The 21,385-nt window shown below is 34.3% G+C and overlaps 1 long non-coding RNA gene across 1 annotated transcript; it reads left to right on the top strand.

The window, feature by feature from the left end:
• The first annotated feature begins 5,968 nt into the window (after positions 1 to 5,968).
• LOC142605544 (uncharacterized) lies at positions 5,969 to 14,409 on the top strand. Its single transcript, XR_012839077.1, has 5 exons — positions 5,969 to 6,098; positions 6,697 to 6,748; positions 7,286 to 7,444; positions 12,942 to 12,993; positions 13,549 to 14,409. It is a non-coding gene; the product is annotated as an uncharacterized LOC142605544 (long non-coding RNA).
• The last annotated feature ends 6,976 nt before the right edge of the window (positions 14,410 to 21,385 follow it).

Here is a 21,385-nt window from a genome sequence, read left to right as displayed (position 1 = left end):
ATGCAATGCAATTCCTAAAGGCAAAAAGGAAAAACAAAACAGCAAAAGAAAATGGTCACAAGGAATAAAGAGATGAAGCATATGGACCATGTCAGAAAGACTCAATTGGATTGAGCCTTTTGCATCCAAAACTTTTTAGATGCAACTCTAGCATTGGAGTTATTATTCTTATGAGAATTCTGAGCAATTCTAGGATTGGTACAAAGGTTCAAAACCTTTACCAATTCACCAATAAGTACCATAGGATCTTGTGCTTGAGGCACAAGTACTTTTGGCTTATTTGCTCGCTTTGCAGCTTGCAACTTGAAACAATTTGGACTAATATGTCCAGTCTTTTCACAAAAATGACAAACCCACATAGGTTTATCATGTAACTTATCCTTAGGGAGGTTAGAATTCTTAGGCTTGGTCTCTTTAAGATCAACTCTAATCTTCCTATGAGGCAGTGTAACTTCTACTGGTTTAACACTCTCACTTTTGGGAGGCTTAGAAGAATGAACAAAATTTGTGGAATGAGTTTCAGACAATGACATGCTTTCTACAAAACCTAGACCAGTTTAATCTATAGGAGACTTCTAAACACTCAATATGTGATCAAGTTTAGAACTAGCATACCTATTAGTTTGTTCTATAGCAACAGCTAATTCTAGTTCCAATTTATTAATCTTATCAATCAACATCATGTTCTTAGTCTTCACTTTATCAATTGAAGTGCTAGCATCAAGCAATTTCAACAACAAATCTTTCTTAGCAATTTCAACAACAAATCTTTCTTATCAAGTTCAAGAGAAGCAATTTTCTTTAAACCTTTATCAACATTCATAGCATCTTTTGCTGCAACTTTGCATAGCTTATTGTAAGCTTCTTGCAAATCAGCACATTCAAAGAGTTTCCCATCAGAAGGGCTCTCTTCAACAACAACACTTTCATTAACTACAGTAGTATCAGTGAAAGCAATGAAGTTTGCATTCTCATCACTACCAGACTCATGATCAGAAACTTCATCATCACTAAGGGTTACAGCCATAGCTTTACCCTTTCACATGACCATACCCTTGATTTCACATGACCATACCCTTTCATAGGACATTCTGATTTCACATGACCATACCCTTGACAACCAAAACATTGTTGTCCCAAAGAATAATTAGAGGGTTGACGTACTTTCTCTTTAGATTTATCAGTATTGTTCACTTTAGTGGGTTCATTCCTCTTAAAATTCCTAGGTTCAACATTGTTTTTGCTTCTTGCCCTTCTGTTGTTATTCCTAAGAAAGTTCCTATAGTTCTTGGCAAGATAAGCAATCTTTGTAGAAGAGAATTCATCATCAAATCTATTCCCATGAACATTATCAACTGACTTAATAGTCATTGATTTGGATTTGTTTATCTTAGGTAGGTCTAGCGCATAGGACTGGAGAGATCCTACAAGCTCATCAACAGGGATGGAGTCCACATCCTTGATTTCAGTGATGGTAGTTACTTTTGGTCTAAAATCCTTAATCAAGGATCTAAGAATTTTCCTAAAAATCTTCGATTAATCATAAATTTCACCTAAATTATAAGCAGAATTAACAATGTCATTAAGTTTAGCATAAAATTCATCAACACATTCATCATTAAACATTTCTATGCTTTCAAATCTAATTGTTAACTGCTGCAGTTTATTGATCTTAACTGCATTTGTGCCTTCATGCACAGTTTGGAGAATATTTCAAGCAGTATGAGCAACCTCAACATTAGAGATTCTCTTGAATTCCTCTATAGAAACAACATTAAAAATAGGATTCATTGCTTTGCTATTAAAAATAGCTGCTTCTTTTTGAGAAGTTTCCCACTCACTTAACAGAATTCCACACTCTCTCATCAATGGATTTCAGGAATGCTTTCATTCTTACTTTCCAGTACGCATAATTGTTCCCATCAAATGCGGTGGGATCACAAGAGACTGACCGTGTTCCATGACAACAGGGATCAAGGATCAACTCTTAGATCAAAGGATCAAAACAATAGAGCTAACTCGCCCTGATACCACTTGTTAAGATTTAGGCCCCTTAACACAATATGTTTAACCTAATATTAAACCAAGTTGATTAACAGATTTGTTAATTAACACTAGGTTAAACCAATATGTGTAATAAAAATATAATGCGAAAAATATAAAGAACACAAAGATCTGATGACCTAGGAAAACCACACGGGTAAAAAACCTGGGGAGGATTTAACCTAGCTATCTTCAAGGTAAAACAGATCCACTATGAAAGAATTGAAGTTTACATAATAAGACTTAGATCACTAACATCCTATTGCTACCTTGAGTAGAAAACTTACTACCACGACCACGTGACAGCTCCAAGTCCACAGACTACTTCTTTCTTTGATCCACTGCAACCATAAGTTCTCCTACTTGTGACTTTGAGACTCCACTCAAAAATTTCAGATCTTCATTAAGTTCTTGCACAGCAACTGAAGCGATCACCAAGCTCTTGACATCAATCTTGATCTTGATAACCCTAAGTATGTATGAAGGTAAACACCTCTAGATCTCACAAGAGATTCACACATACAACATATCAAAAGCCTCTAAAACGTAGCTAGGGTTTTTCTATTTATATGAGACATAAAACATAAAACCCTACACGTCAAACGAGCTTGGGTTGAGTTGGAAATTCTGCAGAAGAAACAATCTACACGAGGTTCGATCGATCGAGTCTAATTTTCAATTGATCGAGCCTTGCAGAATTTGACTAATAATTTCTGTAGTCACTCAATTCTAACTTTACAACAAAACATACTTTGAGCAAGCCTAAAACTAGACTCTTTGTTTTGATTATGGTTTACCAACATATACATATTGAAGTACTAATACATTAGTCCCTAATGTCTTAGAACCTAACAATTTCCCCCTTTGGCAATCTATGACAAAACACATCACAAACATGAAATGCTCAAAGTTACAAAAATAGCCCATTTAAATTAAAATGCCCTAAACACAATTCAACTTAACTACTATCTATCAGTTGCTAGTGTAGACAACAGCCACGACTAAATTAACCTGTATATACCTGAAACACTCAACAAACACATAAACGCATGTGTGGAAAATACAAGTAAAAAAAATAAATTCTTGATTTCACAAAACATAAAATAAAAGATATATATCATGAATAACCTCACAATATAAATCATTAACCAATGTATCACATGTGAAACAAGAAACAATAAAACAAATAAAAACAAAGTGTCTCCCCCTAACATATACAATCCATATAAAGTAAATATATCAAAGAAGCACCTAAATACAATCTAGCTCCAAAACAAAAACAACTCTCCCTATCAACAAAAACTCAAAACTCCCCCTATCAACATGCATAAGTACTCCCCCTTTTTGTGACGAATTGCTTAAGAGCAATCATGACTCATCATCAAAAGGTGGAGGTGGAGGAAAATGTCTAGCACTCGCCAAATCAGCTTGTAAAGCCTGAAGCTCAGCAAGCACATCCACCAAAATCTGTCCCTAAGCCACCTGAACGATCAAGATAGTGTCCATCATACTCCGTAGAGAAGCATCGCTCGAAGAAGAAGGTGGAAGATCAACAACGGCGGTAGGGTCGACATACTCCTCAGCAGTAGGGTCACCTAAAGAAGGAGGCTGGGATGTATCACCTGTGGAAGACTTAACTCTAGGCCGTTTAGAGCTAGCTTTCATTTGAGCCGCCTTTTGCCTAAGAAAGGTGGCACCTATAGGAGCAATGATATGAACAAGCTCGAAAGCTGGGAAATCCTCTAAACCTAATTCTAACAAAATTCTATGAATGAAAACAAGAAAGAAAAGACCATGTGATTTGGCACTACCCCTATGAACCTCAACCAAAGAATGAATGAAAAGAGTAGGAAAACTCATAGGAGCATCGTTGACAAGAGCGTACAAAAATGCATATCTCTCAAGAGGGATAGTGTGTAAGTGAGAGATAGGCCAAACGATCGAGCTACGCAGATTCAAACCTAATTTTTTTATCACATTTTCGATCTGTCGAGAGATAGATTCGATTGATCGAAAATCTTGAAAAATCAAATTTTTGAAAAACAAGGCATTTTAATGAAAAAACTTCTCAGAACTCAATGTTTCATGAATGGAATGCACGAATATGAGATAAAAAGTTTTTCCAAAACAGTTGAATTTAACCCAGATCTTCCACAAACAAAATTTTCACACGATTTGTCCTAAAAAATTCAAACACTAAGCATATTTTGCATTAAAATCAAGGAACATATAATCTTGGATGGCCAAAACACATTCACGCACAATATCACGTACTAAGTTTAGCAAGAAATAACTTGTGTAGTGTGTGCAACTAGCAAAAGCGTGAGATGCATGTGAGGTGATAAGTAGATAGTAATCAATTACACTTTCTACAAAATTCATCACATAAAATATCACCTAAAGAGTTACATCATATAACTCTCACATCTCCTAGAAAACAAGCTTGCAATCATGAAAGTTACTTGTTTTGCCTCATAATGTACATACCAATTTTATTTCATTGATTAATTGATATTTAGGCCAGATATTGTACACACCAATTTCATTTTATTTGAATTTATTATATCTGAGGCTACACCTTGTGTTCTTTTTGTACATGTGCTACACTTTCTCGAGCATGAAATATTATGATATGCACTAAGGTGTTCATGATTGACAAGTAAACAGTGGCGAGATAGTTATTTATGTCCTTCTCTTAGGATTTTTTAGTCCTTACAATCAAAAGCATGTGACATCAAAATCAAGATCATGTGATCAAAAATTATAAGCAATTCCCACACAACATGCACCACATAGCCAAAACTAGCAAAGTGCAGTAAAAATAAGCTCATCCAGGCTAAACAAGGTACATAAGCGTGTTATGTAAAAATACTAAGGCTAACCTTGATTACAAAATCCAAGATATACAAAGCAAAACACATTTTCCCTTTTCTTTTTCCTTTTATTTTTTTTAAATTTTTGGAAAAACAAAAACAACCTAATGTGAAATGCATGAATGTAATGCAATGCGATTCCTAAAGGCAAAAAGGAAAAACAAAACAGCAAAAGAAAATGGTCATAAGGAATAGAGAGATGAAGCACATGGACCACGTCAGAAAGACTCAATTGGATTGAGCATTTTGCATCCAAAAGTTTTTAGATACAACTCTAGCATTGGAGTTATTATTCTTATGAGAATTCTGAGCAGTTCCAGGATTGGTACAAAAGTTCAAAACCTTTACCAATTCACCAATAAGTACCAGGATCTTGTGCTTGAGGCACAGGTACTTTTGGCTTATTTGCTAGCTTTGCAGCTTGTAGCTTGCAACTTGAAATAATTTGGACGAATATGTTCATTCTTTCCACAAAAATGACAAACCCACACAAGTCTATCATGCAACTAATCCTTAGGGAGGTTAGAATTCTTAGGCCTGGTCTCTTTAAGATCAGCTTTAATCTTCTTAGGAGGTAGTGTAACTTCTACTGGTTTGACACTCTCACTCTTAGGAGGCTCAGAAGAAGGAACAAAATTTATGGAATGAGTTTCAGACAATGAGATGCTTTCTACAAAACCTAGACCAGTTTTGTGTAAACAAGACTTCTGAACACTCAACATGTGATCAAGTTTAGAACTAGCAAACCTATTAGTTTGTTCTCTTGCAATAGATAATTCTAGTTCCAATTTCTTAATCTTATTAATCAACATCATGTTCTTAGTCTTCACTTTATCAATTAAAGTGCTAGCATCAAGCAATTGTAATGTCCCAGTCACAAAAAGAAAAAAGAAAAAAAGGTAGTGGTCAGACTTTATTTGGACCACATGTGCCCACCTACCCCATTTAACCCCCACCACTCATCTCACAAATATCTCTACTCTCTTTGACCGGCTGCCAACTTCTCTTTCTCTTTTCTTTTCTTTCTTTTCTTCTTTTTCATTTTTGGTAGAACACTCTTCACTCCCTCAAACTCACCCGCCGGCCTCCATTCCAAACCACACCATCTCACCATCATTTTCCTGGCAAGATCACCGGAAAAATATTTAGGAACCTCTAAGCATCTTCATCATTTTATTTGAGGTAAAAATTTCTAATCTTTTTGGTGAGTTTTACACTTTTGTTTGAGGTTATTTTATCTAAGCTTTAATAATGATACCCACGTGATTTATGAGCATTGAAAGTGATATTTATGTGTTTTTATGTATGGGTTTTGTATTGGTGGAATTATTTGATGAGTGGGTATATAATTTGTGCTAAAAATGGCTACTTAAGGTTTATGTATGGTGGAAAATTTAGGGGTTTTAAGTTATAACATGTGATGGTTGGTAAATTTAATTTTTCCATTGACATTGGGTTTATTTGGAGTTAGTTGAAGTTCTAAATTTCTTGTCTTGGAGGATATGTTGATTTTTGCTTTCATGGGTCTCTTAATGATGTAGTGTAAATTTTATGAAAGATAGTCATAATGTTGGAGATGATATTAAATGGGTTAACTTTATAAATTGGAGTTGATGCCTTGTAAATCAATTTGTTGAGAAACTTTGGAAGTGGTATATAGTATTATTAATGAGGTTAAATACTAGGTTTACCTAATTAAGTGTTGGCAATTCCTGAATTGTGGCTAGATACAATTTCAAACTCTATAGTTATTGTGATAGGTTTACTTGATATTGTTTAGGTTCTAGCTAATCTCCTTGGAGCTTGGAGAGTTAGGCTTTTGTGGTTGCGAGGTAAGTAGCTTTTTAATGGGATTTTTGGAAAACAATCATATTGCATAAATGTTGCTTTTGGGTTAAACACACTTTTGGAAACTACCTATGGAAACTATATTTTCCTAAAAGCTATTGTGTCATAACCTTAATATATATATATATATATATATATATATATATATATATATATATATATATATATATGAAAATGCATCATATTTGGTATTGCATTTGGGAAAATGCATGAATTGTTGACATGGAAAATATGAGCATCTTTTATTTAATCTTTGGTAAGGAAATTATGAACTTTATGGTTTATTAGGAAATATAAAGATGCTTATCTTGTCTTGTTATTGAGAAATTGATATAAAATCTTTCGATAAGAATGAAGTTGAAAATCTTACAAACTTTGTGGAAGTTAAATAATTTAAGGTTTTTCTGAAACTACCTGGATATAAACTGTGTTTCAAAGTATATGTAAACTGTGAGCTTTATGTAGTTTTAACACCATGCCATGCGTGATTTCCTAGTGATCACCCGATTTGGTTTTCGTAGTCTTTGTGATAACGGAATCGAATCTAGGTCAGTGCCTTTTCATTTTGGATGACGCGTTCTTCCCTGCTGCCCATGGGAGGAAGATGTTCCTTGATTGTGTGTGGGTGAGGCTGCTGTTCATGGGGCCAAGAGTCAGCATACTAGAGAGGACATTATGTGGTAGTGTGGTAGTTTTGACCGGTCTATGTGGTAGTGTGGTAGTTTTGAGAAAATTTACCGTATGTTAGCTTTTATGGCTTTGAAAATTATATTGTTAGTGTTCACAAATTATAGATTATGGTATATAGTTTCAAGGTATTTACTTTGAGAAACTTTTTGTTTAATTATATAATCATTATTGTCATATTATTATTATTATAGATGAAACTTGCATTTCCCCCACCCCCATTAATTATGCTACTTACTGGGCTTTCGGCTCATCCCACCCTCTAACAGTTTTTCAGAGTAATTAGCCATACCTGGGATATGAAGCTTACTTCGTTGGTGATGATTGAAGTGCTATGTTAAATTTGGAGACTTTTGCTGTAAATGGTTGGTGACTTGAATTTGCTATGTTCACCGAGACATTAATTAATTCTATTGAAGGTTGGTCACATGAGGTTTGTTAGCCTTAGGTGTGGTAGGCCTAAACTCGATATTAAGATTCCGTATTCTTGATAAGATTGTGACTTTGTGTAATCCAAGAGTTTTGTAATATATATTCATGTATTATGTGGAGGCACGTGATTTTTAGTTATTGTTCATAAATGTGTTATAGAGCTCTGACTTGTAATGTGGAAATTTATGATTACATATTCTTATCCTGTGAAAATGAAAGGAAAAATCTACAAGTACCTTTAGGATGTATTTCTCATGCTTTGGACCCCTTTGGGTTTGGGGCGTGACAGTTATGGTATCAGAGCTTAGGTTATGATTCTGTAGACTTCGAAAATAGGAATTGATTTTGATCTAAGTCAGAGCATTAGGAGTTTGATGAATCCTTTATTCTGTACATTTGTTTCAGCGTCCACATGCTATTCCTTCATTCTTATCAAGCTTTTCTATGCTAACCTTCTATGTTGCCTTGTGATTTACTTGCCTTATTTCTTGAATATAGATATAAGTACCTTTGTACAGTATACCTCCTTAAGAGAAAGCACATAAAGCAAGGCATGTAGATGAGGTTGTAGCTCCAGAGCATGGCCTTAGGCAATGCCAAGGGCATGAGAGATTTTTCCACTCCTAATGGTGGTGAGATTGATGTGGTGGCAGACAAGATCTATGCTAGGATTGCTAGATCTGTCTAGGGTGGTAAGTATAGGTAGAAGGGTTGTTCTTTTGGGGAGTTTCATAAGCAAAACCCTCTAATTTTTAATGGTGAACCTGACTTAATGGCAGCAGAGAATTGGTTGCTAAAGATGGAAAAGTTATTGAGAGCCTTGAACTACTTGATTTTGGAGATTATTGGTTTCTAACCCTGTTGGTGATACTTTAATGACTAATCTTTTGCTTGAGTTGCGCATTCTTTGTATTGAGGGTAGAGAGTTATTGGCTGATTTGGTGTTGTTAGATTTGCTTGATTTTGATGTCATTTTGGGCATGGATTGGTTGGCTTCTTACCATGCTAGTGTGCATTGTTTTGAGAAAGAGATGGTGTTTTGACCTCCAAGTAAATCAGAATTTTTATTTAAGGCTTCATGCTTACCTTTTGTGCCTCGTGTGATATCATGCATACAAGCAAATCTCTTACTTAGAAAGGGATGCCAAGGATTCCTTGCTAGTGTAGTGGATTTACAAAGTAGAGAATTGGAGATAGGAGACATTCCCATTGTGAGGGAATTTTCGGATGTTTTCCTGATGATCTACCTGGGTTGCCCCCGGATCATGAGATTGAGTTCTCTATTGATTTGCTTCCAGGTACTGCACCTATTTCTAAGGCACCATATAGAATGGCACCAACAGAGTTGAAAGAACTTAAGGAGCAATTGGTAGAATTGCTGGATAGGGGCTTTATTCGCCCTAGTGCCTCACCTTGGGGAGCTCCAGTTTTATTTGTCAAGAAAAAGGATGGGTCTATGAGGTTATGTATTGATTATCGTGAGCTTAAAAGAGTCACCATTAAGAATAAATATCATTTGCCTTGTATTGATGACCTATCTGATCAATTGCAAGGAGCATAAGTCTTTTCTAAGATTGATATTCGTTTTGGTTACCACCAGTTGAAGATTAAGGGTGAGGATATACCAAAGATGGCCTTTTGGACTAGATATGGTCATTAAGAATTTTTGGTGATGTCGTTTGGATTAACTAATGCCCCTGCTGCTTTTATGGATTTGATGAATAGGGTATTTCATGAGTACTTGGATCGATTTTTCATTGTGTTCATTGATGATATTTTGATTTATTCTAAGAGTCAAGAAGAGCATGAAGAACACTTGAGGATTGTTTTACAGATTCTAAGAGAAAAGAAATTGTATGCTAAGCTGAAGAAGTGTGAATTTTGGTTGAATCAAGTGGTGTTCTTGGGTCATGTGATATCTAAGGATGGAATTATGGTGGATCCTAATAAGATAGAAGTTGTGGTTAATTGGGATAGGCTTGCAAATGTGAGTGAGGTGAGAAGTTTCTTGGGCCTTGCTGGTTATTATTGAAGATTTGTAGAGGGATTTTCCAGCATTGCGGCTCCTTTGACACAATTAACTCAGAAGATTTTTAAATTCGAGTGGAAGGAAGAATGTGAGAAAAGCTTCCAAGAGCTAAAGCGGAGGTTGGTCACAGCTCCAGTGTTAACTATCCCTTCAGGTACAGGGGGTCTTGTCATTTATAGTGATGCTTCTCATAAGGGACTTGGTTGTGTGTTGATGCAAAATGGGAAGGTGGTGGCTTATGCCTCTCGTCAGTTGAAAAATTATGAGAAAAATTACCCCACTCATGACATGGAGTTGGCTGCAGTTGTTTTTGCTTTGAAAATTTGGAGACATTATTTATATGGGGAAAGATGCGAGATTTTCACTGATCATAAAAGTTTAAAGTATTTCTTTACCCAAAAGAAGTTAAATATGAGGCAATGGAGATGGTTAGAACTGGTTAAGGATTATGATTGTTCTATTAACTATCATCTTGGTAAGGCTAATGTTGTAGCTGATGCTCTTAATAGAAAACCTTCAAGTTTTTCAGCTGCTTTGCTAACCACTCGAAAGGAAATTATTCGGGATCTTGAAAGGATGGAGATAGAGGTTGTTATGGGCCATTCTAAGGCCTACTTGGCTAGTTTGAGTGTTCAACTAACTTTGGTGGAAAGAATTAAATTGTCATAGGCCGATGACCCACATTTAAAGAAAATCATGGATGAGATGCGTAGTGGAAAGAAATCTGAATTTTCTATCTTTGAGGATCGTGCCTTGAGATTTGGGAGTAGACTTTGTGTGCCAAATGATCCATTGATTAAAAAGGAGATTTTAGAGGAGGCTCACTATTCCCCATATACAATCCATCCAGGTAGTACAAAGATGTACCATGATCTTCGTGAAAACTTTTGGTGGAATAATATGAAAAGGGAGATTGCTCACTTTGTAGAGCAATGTTTGACTTGTCAGCAGGTTAAGGTATTGCACCAACGACCCTTGGGTTTGTTGCAACCACTTCCTATTCCCCAATGGAAGTGGGAGAAAGTCACTATGGATTTTGTTTCAGGATTGCCGAGATCTCCTAAGGGTCATGATGCTATTTGGGTGATTGTTGATAGAAGGACAGAATCTGCTCATTTTCTCCCTATTCGGATGAACTACTCCCTTGATCAGTTAGCTCAGCTCTATGTTGATGAGATTGTGAGACTTCATGGAGTACCTACTTCTATTGTTTCAGATAGAGATCCAAGGTTTACTTCTCGTTTTTGGGGTGGTGTGCAAAAGGCCTTGGGTACTAGATTGGATTTTAGCACGGCTTTCCACCCTCAAACAGATGGATAGTCTAAAAGGACTATTCAAACTCTAGAAGATATGTTGAGAGCATGTGTTTTGGATTTTAAGGGGAGTTGGGCTAGTCACTTGCCTTTGGTGGAGTTTGCTTATAATAATAGTTACCATTTAAGTATTAAAGTAGCACCTTATGAGGCTTTGTATGGGAGAAAGTGTAGATCCCCGATTTGTTGGGATGAGATGGGAGAACGAAAAATCTTAGGGCCAGAGATTATTAAGAGGACTTGTGAAAGATAAATATGATTCGTGATTGACTACGAGCAGCCCAAAGTAGACAAAAGAGCTATTATGACATTAAAAGGAAGGCTTTGGAACTTGAAATTGGAGATAAATTTTTCCTGTGGGTTGCACCTATGAAAGGAGTAATGAGATTTGGTAAAAAGGGTAAGCTAAGCCCTAGGTTTGTAGGGCCTTTTGAGGTCTTGGAGAGAGTGGGCGAAGTTGCTTATAGAATTGCCCTACCACTAGCCTTGTCAGGAATTCATAATTTTTTCCATGAGTCTATGTTAAGGAAATACATTTCTAACCCTTCACATGTTTTGAGCTATGAGCCTCTTCAGATTAGAGATGACTTGTCATATGAATAAGTTCCGGTAGAGATTTTGGACCGTAAGGAGCAAGTGCTATGCAATAGAACAATATCTTGGGTAAAGGTGCTTTGGAAGAATCACTCAGAGAAAAAGGCATCTTGGGAGTGTGAAGACGATATGTTGTCAAAACACCCAAATCTTTTTCAGGATCAAGGTATATAAAATTTCGAGGACTAAATTTTTATTAGAGGGGAAGAATGCAATGTCCCAATCACAAAAAAAAGAAAAAAAGAAAAAGAAAGGTAGTGGTCAGACTTTATTTGGACCACATTTGCCCACCTACCCCATTTGACCCCCACCACTCATCTCACAAATATCTCTACTCTCTTTAAACGGCTCCCCACTTCTCCTTCTCTTTTCTTTTCTTTCTTTTCTTCTTTTTCATTTTTGGTAGAACACTCTTCACTCCCTCAAACTCACCCGTTGGCCTTCATTCCAAACCACACCATCTCACCATCATTTTCCCGGCAAGATCACCGGAAAAATATTTAGGAACCTCTAAGCATCTTCATCATTTTATTTGAGATAAAAATTTCTAATCTTTTTGGTGAGTTTTACACTTTTGTTTGAGGTTATTTGATACCCATGTGATTTATGAGCATTGAAAGTGATATTTATGTGTTTTTATGTATGGATTTTGTATTGGTGGAATTATTTGATGAATAGGTATATAATTTGTGCTAAAAATGGCTACTTAAGGTTTATGTATGGTGGAAAATTTAGGGGTTTTAAGTTATAACATGTGATGGTTGGTAAATTTAATTTTTCCATTGACATTGGGTTTATTTGGAGTTAGTTGAAGTTCTAAATTTCTTGTCTTGGAGGATATGTTGATTTTTGCTTTCATGGGTCTCTTAATGATGTAGTGTAAATTTTATGAAAGATAGTCATAATGTTGGAGATGATATTAAATGGGTTAACTTTATAAATTGGAGTTGATGCCTTGTAAATCAATTTGTTGAGAAACTTTGGAAGTGGTATATAGTATTATTGATGAGGATAAATACTAGGCTTACCTAATTAAGTGTTTATTTGGCAATTCCTGAATTGTGGCTAGATACAATTTCAAGCTCTATACTTATTGTGATAGGTTTACTTGATATTGTTTAGGTTCTAGCTAATCTCCTTGGAGCTTGGAGAGTTAGGCTTTTGTGGTTGCGAGGTAAGTAGCTTTTTAATGGGATTTTTGAAAAACAATCATATTGCATAAATGTTGCTTTTGGGTTAAACACACTTTTGGAAACTACCTATGGAAACTATATTTTCCTAAAAGCTATTGTGTCATAACCTTAATATATATATATATATATATATATATATATATATATATATATATATATATGATTATATATATATATATATATATGAAAATGCATCATATTTGGTATTGCATTTGGGGAAATGCATGAATTGTTGACATGGAAAATATGAGCATCTTTTATTTAATCTTTGATAAGGAAATTATGAACTTTATGGTTTATTAGGAAATCTAAAGATGCTTATCTTGTCTTGTTATTGAGAAATTGATATAAAAGCTTTTGACAAGAATGAAGTTGAAAACCTTATAAACTTTGTGGAAGTTAGATAATTTAAGGTTTTTTTGAAACTACCTGGATATAAACTGTGTTTCAAAGTATATGTAACCTGTGAGCTTTATGTGGTTTTAACACCATGCCATGTGTGATTTCCTAGTGATCACCCGATTTGGTTTTCGCAGTCTTTGTGATAACGGAATTGAATCTAGATCAGTGCCTTTTCACTTTGGATGACGCGTTCTTCCCTGCTACCCATGGGGGGAACAGGTTCCTTGATTGTGTGTGGGTGAGGCTGCTGTCCATGGGGCCAAGAAACCACATGCAAGAGAGGTCCTATTTGACACGCTTTCTCTGCTGCCTATAGGGGGACAGAAAAACCTTGAGGGTATGAGTTAGGCTGCTGTCCATTGGACCAAGAGTCTGCATACCAGAGAGGACAATATCATGCCAGTTGTGAATGGGTGGATCCCCTGACCGGTCTATGTGGTAGTGTGGTAGTTTTGAGAAAATTTACCGTATGTTAGCTTTTATGGCTTTGAAAATTATATTGTTAGTGCTCACAGATTATAGATTATGGTATATAGTTTCAAGGTATTTACTTTGAGAAACTTTGTGTTTAATTACTTAATCATTCTCGTCATATTATTATTATTGAAGATGAAACTTGCATTTCCCACACCCCCATTAATTATGCTACTTACTGGGCTTTAGCTCATCCCACCCTCTAACAGTTTTTCAGTGTAATTAGCCATACCTGAGATATGAAGCTTACTTCGTTGGTGATGATTGAAGTGCTATGTTAAATTTGGAGACTTTTGCTGTAAATGGTTGGTGACTTGAATTTACTATGTTCACCGAGACATTAATTAATTCTATTGAAGGTTGGTCACATGAGGTTTGTTAGCCTTAGGTGTGGTAGGCCTAAACTCGATATTAAGATTCCTTATTCTTGATAAGATTGTGACTTTGTGTAATCCAAGAGTTTTGTAATATATATTCATGTATTATGTGGAGGCACATGATTTTTAGTTATTATTCATAAATATGTTATAGAGCTTTGACTTGTAATGTGGAAATTTATGGTTAGATATTCTTATCTTGTGAAAATGAAAGGAAAAATCTACAAGTACCTTTGGGATGTATTTCTCATGCTTTGGACCCCTTTGGGTTTGGGGGGTGACAATTTCAATAACAAATCCTTCTTATCAAGTTCAAGAGAAGCAATTTTCTTTAAACCTTTATCAACATTTATAGCATTTTTGCAGCAACTTTGCATAGCTTATTGTAAGCTTCTTGCAAATTAGCACATTTAGAGAGTTCCCCATCAGAAGGGCTCTCTTCAACAACAACACTTTCATCAACTACAACATTAGCTATGAAAGTAATGAAGTTTCCATTCTCATCACTATTAGATTCATGATCAAAAACTTCATCATCATTAAGGGTTAAAGCCATAGCCTTACCCTTTGATCTCAAGAATGTAGGACATTCTGATTTCACATGACCATACCCTTGACAACCAAAACATTATTGTCCCAAAGAATGATTAGAGGGTTGACCTACTTTCTCTTTAGATTTATCAGTATTGTTCACTTTAGTGAGTTCATTCCTCTTAAAATTCCTAGGTTCAGCATTGTTTTTTCCTCTTGCCCTTCTGTTGTTGTTTCCAAAAAAGTTTCTAAAGTTCTTGGGAAGATAAGCAATCTCTATAGAAGAGAGTTCACCATCAAATCCATTCCCATCAACATCATCAACTGACTTAAGAGCTATTGATTTTGATTTGTTTGTCTTGGGTAGGTCTAGCTCATAGGATTGGAGAGATCCTACAAGCTCATCAATAGGGATGGAGTCCACATTCTCATTTTCAGTGATGACAGTCACTTTGGGCCTAAAGTCCTGAGACAATGATCTAAGAATCTTCCTAACAATCTTAGGTTGATCATAAATTTCACCCAAATTATAAGCAAAATTAACAATGTCATTAAGTTTAGCATAAAATTCATCAAAACATTCATCATCAGACATTCTTATGCTTTCAAATCTAGTTGTTAACTGCTGCAGTTTATTGATCTTAACCACCTTTGTGCCTTTTTACACAGTTTGGAGAATATTCCAAGCAGTATAAGCAACCTCAACATTAAAGATCCTCTTGAATTCCTCCATAGAAACAACATTAAAAATAGCATTCATTACTTTGCTATTAAAAGAGACTGCTTCTTTTTGAGAAGTTTCCCTCTCACTTACGGGAGTAGTAGGTTTCTCCCATCCATATTCAACGGAATTCCAAACTTTATCAATGGATTTTAGGAATGCTTTCAACCTTAGTTTCCAGTAGGCATAATTGTTCCCATCAAAGTGCGTTGGGATCATAAGAGAGTGACCGTATTCCATGACAACAGGGGTCAATGATCAACTCTTAGATCGAAGGATCTAAACACTAGAGCTAACCCGCTCTGATAATACTTATTAAGATTTAGACCCCTTAACACAATATGTTTAACCTAATATTAAGCCAAGTTGATGAACAGATTTGTTAATTAACACTAGGTTAAAACAATGTGTAACAAAAATATAATGCGGAAAATATAAAGAATACGAAGATCTGATGATCTAGAAAAAATAAGACTTAGACCACTAACATCCTATTGCTACCTCGAGTAGAAAACTTACTACCACGACCATGTGACAGTTCCGAGTCAACGGACTACTTCTTTCTTTGATCCACTGCAACCACAAGTTCTCCTACTTGTGACTTTGAGACTCCAATCAAAGATTTCGGATCTTCCTTGAGTTCTTGTGCAGCAACTGAAACGATCACCAAGCTCTTGACATTAATCCTTATCTTAATAACCCTAAGTATGTATGAAGGTAAACACCTCTAGATCTCACAAGAAATTCACACATACAGCGTATTAAAAGCCTCTAAAACGTAGCTAAGGTTTTTCTATTTATATGAGACATAAAACATTAAACCCTACACGTCAAATGGGCTTGGGTTGTGTTGGAAATTTTGTAGAAAACACAATCTGCATGAGTTTCGATCGATCGAGTTTAATTTTCGATCGATCAAGCCTTGCAGAATTCGACCAATAATTTCTGTAGTCACTCGATTCCAACTTTTCAACAAAACATACTTTGAGCAAGCCTAAACCTAGACTCTATGTTTTGATCATGGTTTGCCAACATATACATATTGAAGTTCTAATACATTAGTCTCTAAGGTCTTAGAACCTAACAATTCGTTTTTTTGTGTGGGTCCCGTGCATTGTTCACGGGACCCACAAGTACTTTTTTCAGCAAAGTATTTTTAAAATTGGGTCTCACGACACTATTTATACATTTAAAAATTATTTTGCTACAATATTTTCAGTTTTCAATTTTCAGCAATAAGCGGTATCCAAACAGATCCTGAAACTCAAATTCAAACTTTGATAACTTATTTAAAAACAAAAATTCTAATAGGACTCAAAAAAAAAAAAAAAAAAAACAAAGAAAAAAAAAGAGACTCACGTTGAAAATAGGACTCAAAAAAAAAAAAAAAAAAAACTCACGTTAGATTAAGAAAAAGAGAGAGAGAGAGAGAGAGAGTCCTATTAGGACTCTCTCTCCCCTCCTCAAAGTCCTAACGATTACCACCTCAAAACTTTAAACTTAACTTAACTTTAAGATTCAAAAAAAAAAAAAAAAAGAGACTCACGTAACAAAAAAAAAAGTTAGGACTAAGAAAAAAAGAGAGAGAAGGACTCCTGTTAGAACTCTCTCTCCCCTTCTCAAAACCTTAGCAATTACCACCTTAAAACCCTTAACTTAACTTCACTTTAGGATTAAAAAAAAAAACGCAAGCAATCTGATTCAACTTTCTTCTTTGATTAACAAATTTTAAGTTGAATTTGTTTATGTTGTTATTGTTTATAAAATTTCAATTCAACATATGTGAATATTTGTTTATACTGTTATTAATGAATTTTATATTTTATGTCGAATTTTTTAATTTGCTTTCATATGTGCCTTAGATTTTCTACTAATTTTTTTTTTTATTGTACATGGTATATAAAGCATCTCCATTTTTTTTTTTGTAGGAAAATCGTCTTCCAGCCTAGGGAATGATAAATTGTTATTTGGTATGTTATATATAAATTTGTTGAATTTGGTTTGGTTTTGAAGTAGAATTTGGCAATTCTATAAATTTTGAAGTTTTAAGTCTTGGGATTTTTGGTATTTGCGTCTCAGTAGGTTGATCTTAATTCTCCATCTTAAATGCTTTTTATTTAGGTTCATATGATTTTTGGTTTTCTTATTAAAAGCTATGATTTTTGGTTGATTAAATATTTATTTGGATTAATTTCAATATATTATTTGTTTGGATTCAACATAACAGATAATGGAATTAGGTATTATAATTTTGATATTATTCCATGTTTTGAATTATTTATATTTTTATTATTACGAGAAAGTCATATAACTTCTCAAATTTGAAACTTGGTGTGTCTTCCTCATATCATGGTCTTCATTTATATATTTGCAGTTTATATTAGTTTTGAGTGTGTGTATATATAACTATTGAGAGTTTTCTTTTATTAATTTAATAATTGTAAATTACTTTGTAGGTTTCGGTAACTATACACTTGCAACTCAATAACGTTCAATGTTAGACAATACTTCTAAACTATGGAAAAGTATAGAAGTTAAATATTTCTTCATTTTTTTTTTCCAGAGTTAGCGACTAGTTATTACTAATTATTTAAGTGATGAAAAATTTACAGAGGTATTGGAGGCAACGAGTACAGTTAGAATGATAAGTTTACCATGTCACAACTCGAGAAAAAATTTATCCACATTTGTATTATGCTCTAATTGTACTAGTTTTTTTTTTCTTTAGTTGCTTATATATAACGCAAATTGACTTAGCACTTGTCTGATGTAAGACTCATGAACTAGTCATAATTAGGGGACATTGTAATCGGTTATATAATCTGGATTGATCTAGCAGACTAGTACTCATAAAAAAGAAAAAAAGAAAAATTAACCTAGAACTCAAGTTGACGTGGAGCTTGGTATACGCCCCCCAGCACAAATTTATACAACCCAATCTAAAAAATCTATTATTGTTTTAATAATGTGGAGCTTATTGGCATGTTTTAGTAATTATTTGGAGCCTCTAATTCAAGGTGTACCAACTAGTGAAATAATTATTGCAACAACGTGGAGGATTGTTAAAGGTTGGTACATTTCTCTCTAGAATAATGTTTTGGCTTGTTTTACGTTGTAAATTATGCTTCCATAACTTGACGGTTGTTGTTCATGGTGGTGCTTGCTACAAGAACAAGTCGCAGAATATTTACGGCCTAAGGCTAAGAACCATCGGACAGAACCTAAAGACATATATAGTGAAGGAATGTAGTCCTAGCACACGATATGAGTATTTACTGTTCGTACGAAGTCTTTTCCATGAAATCGAAAATATGGCAGTGAATGATGTAGAGTACTTAGAGATGATGGTAGTGAATGATAATGATGATGGCGGTGATTAATTGAGTTTGATGCATGGTTCTGGTTTAAACTAAATGCCGGCCAATTTAACGTCACTAAAGTCTTCTTCTTCTTCTTCTTTTTTTTTTTTTTTTTTTTGAGTTCTCTAAAGACTTAATTCTCATTGGTCTAAAAGGCAACAATAATGGGCATGCAATCATAGCATAATCCTAGAGGATGATGTGGATTTTCTATATTATTAAAAATATTTTTTTTTATCATTCCAAGCATGAATAATTGTTTTGATATTTTAGGAAAACCAATCATGATTAAGGTTAATGTAATCAATAAAAAACTTTATCTCTTAAAAATAAAATATATATAGAATTGGATAAAGATGAATAATGAAAAAAATATGAAGAAAAGTGTTATTATTCGCTTGTACAATTTAAAAAAGAAAAAGAAGAATAAGCCATTCATGATTCATACTAATGTAAAGAGGATTGCATGCAGGTAATCCGATCCCTAGCATTTAGATATAGCTAGGTAGGTTTCTCTTATTTAATATGGTATTTTCTAATTTAAGTACATTCCTTCAAATCGAATTCTTTAAGAACCTGAAAAACAATAGTTCATTTTGATTTTGATTACTTTCTAGTTTATAATTAATGTTAGCCATAGAAATTATGACAGTTGTGTTTTGAATTTTAGAATCTTTATTATTTCATTCTCACATGCCATCTTATAATTGTGTCATGCATTTTAATATATTCATTCAATATATAAGCATTTTTTTAAAAAAATAGTTATAATATATACTGCTAACCCAGTAGGTCAAACTCTTTGCCCCTTAGGCGTCAAGCACATTGAGGATGAAGATGTGCAAATTAAGCTACAAGACATATAAACATGATAGCATGTATTTGGTCATAGCATAATTGATCGAAAAATGGTAGATTAGATCATTCATGAAATAATTTGATGCCTTGATTTTTATGAAAGTTCTTGTGTCTTAGATTAGGACTTCATATGATTAATTCTTACTGATTCATATATCCACGTGCTTATTATATATGTAAATGATATGTTATTTCATCACAAATCTCAAAATGATCACATGAGATGATGTCATTTATGCAAAGTAGTAGAAATTCCCGCATGTTAAATTTGTTTCGAATCACATTAAGTAACAAGAAATCCAAAATAAAATCTTATTTTCTTTCTTAAACAGCAATCATGCACGTGTCAAGTAGATTAATTAGGTAAAATAATGGGTTCAAAACCGCTTTCTAGCATCTCAAGGCTTTTTTGGTATTCCTTCTTGTAATAACCAGGTGCATGTGGGGTAGGGAGACTGCATATATACATTTGAGAGAATAGTCAGATACTCAAAAAGGTTTAGACATCCAAGTTTGTAAAAAAAAAACAGCATGTGGATAAATGGACAACATAACATAAAAAATAAATAAATAAATAAAAAATCCTTTTTAGAAGAATCATTCTTGAAACAATCTCATGTATCATAGAGGAACATCATCTGGAAATTGCATTTCAATATTTTCACATGTCAATGCATGCATTCTAACAATGCCCATGCATTCCTAGGATTAGTTGCATTTTGTGCATGCATTTGAAGTTAATTAGGTTTTCATGGTTCACTCCATGTATAATCATGCAATTGGATCTTTTCTCTTCATACTTTTTATTAATTAAATTTGTGAATGAAAGGTAGGTTCCACTTAGCTCGATAAAATCTCTTGTTATCGAATAAGAGATTTAAAGTTCAAACCCTGTCTACATTAAAAAAAAATGGCAAGAATATACGAGATGCCTTCGTAGTTGTTGGTTCTAGAAACTAAACCATTAACCTTCCACCGCTGCCAGAAATAGAAGAAACCAGAACAAGGAATTAGCGAAATCCTTCCATAACATAACAAGGCGGGGTTGTGCACCCAGGCTAACGGGGCCTTACTTATTCAGGGGGGCAGGCAAATCCTTCGGAGCAGTAGTGGGATCGGTTCAAGCAAAAGCAAACTAATCAATAAAAAGTATTTAGTACCCACCAATTAATATAAGGTCAGAATACGATAAATTCAAACCATTCTACTTAGAGAAATTGCGGGAAGCAAAGTTGGATTGCACATCCCCATCAGCTGCCTAATACGGTGGAACATTTCACTAATCCGGATAGAGTCAACATAAGGGAGCTTCAGTCATTTTAATTTCGAAGATACAGTCAACATAAACTTTATTTGTGGGCTTGCCAATGCAACGTTTCACATTGACATTGAAGAGGTCCAACTTGAAGTAATGGTTACCAAATATATAATACTTCTCTTTTTTGTTGTATAAGAAAATTTTTCTTAAATAAATTTCTTCCGTTTTCGGAAAAATATATATATACTACTAGTAGTGAATAAAGAATGGTTGATCCATTACATAAGAAATTGAGCATGTTTGAAGAATTACCGAGTCTTATATGCTCCGTTTGTGAAAAACATAGACAACTTCACTGACTCCTTTCAATTTTTTAATATACAATCAACATTA

The sequence above is a fragment of the Castanea sativa genome, chromosome 8, assembly GCF_040712315.1.
Source record: "Castanea sativa cultivar Marrone di Chiusa Pesio chromosome 8, ASM4071231v1".
Taxonomy (NCBI): Eukaryota; Viridiplantae; Streptophyta; class Magnoliopsida; order Fagales; family Fagaceae; genus Castanea; species Castanea sativa.
This window is presented reverse-complemented; position numbering and strand designations above follow the sequence as displayed.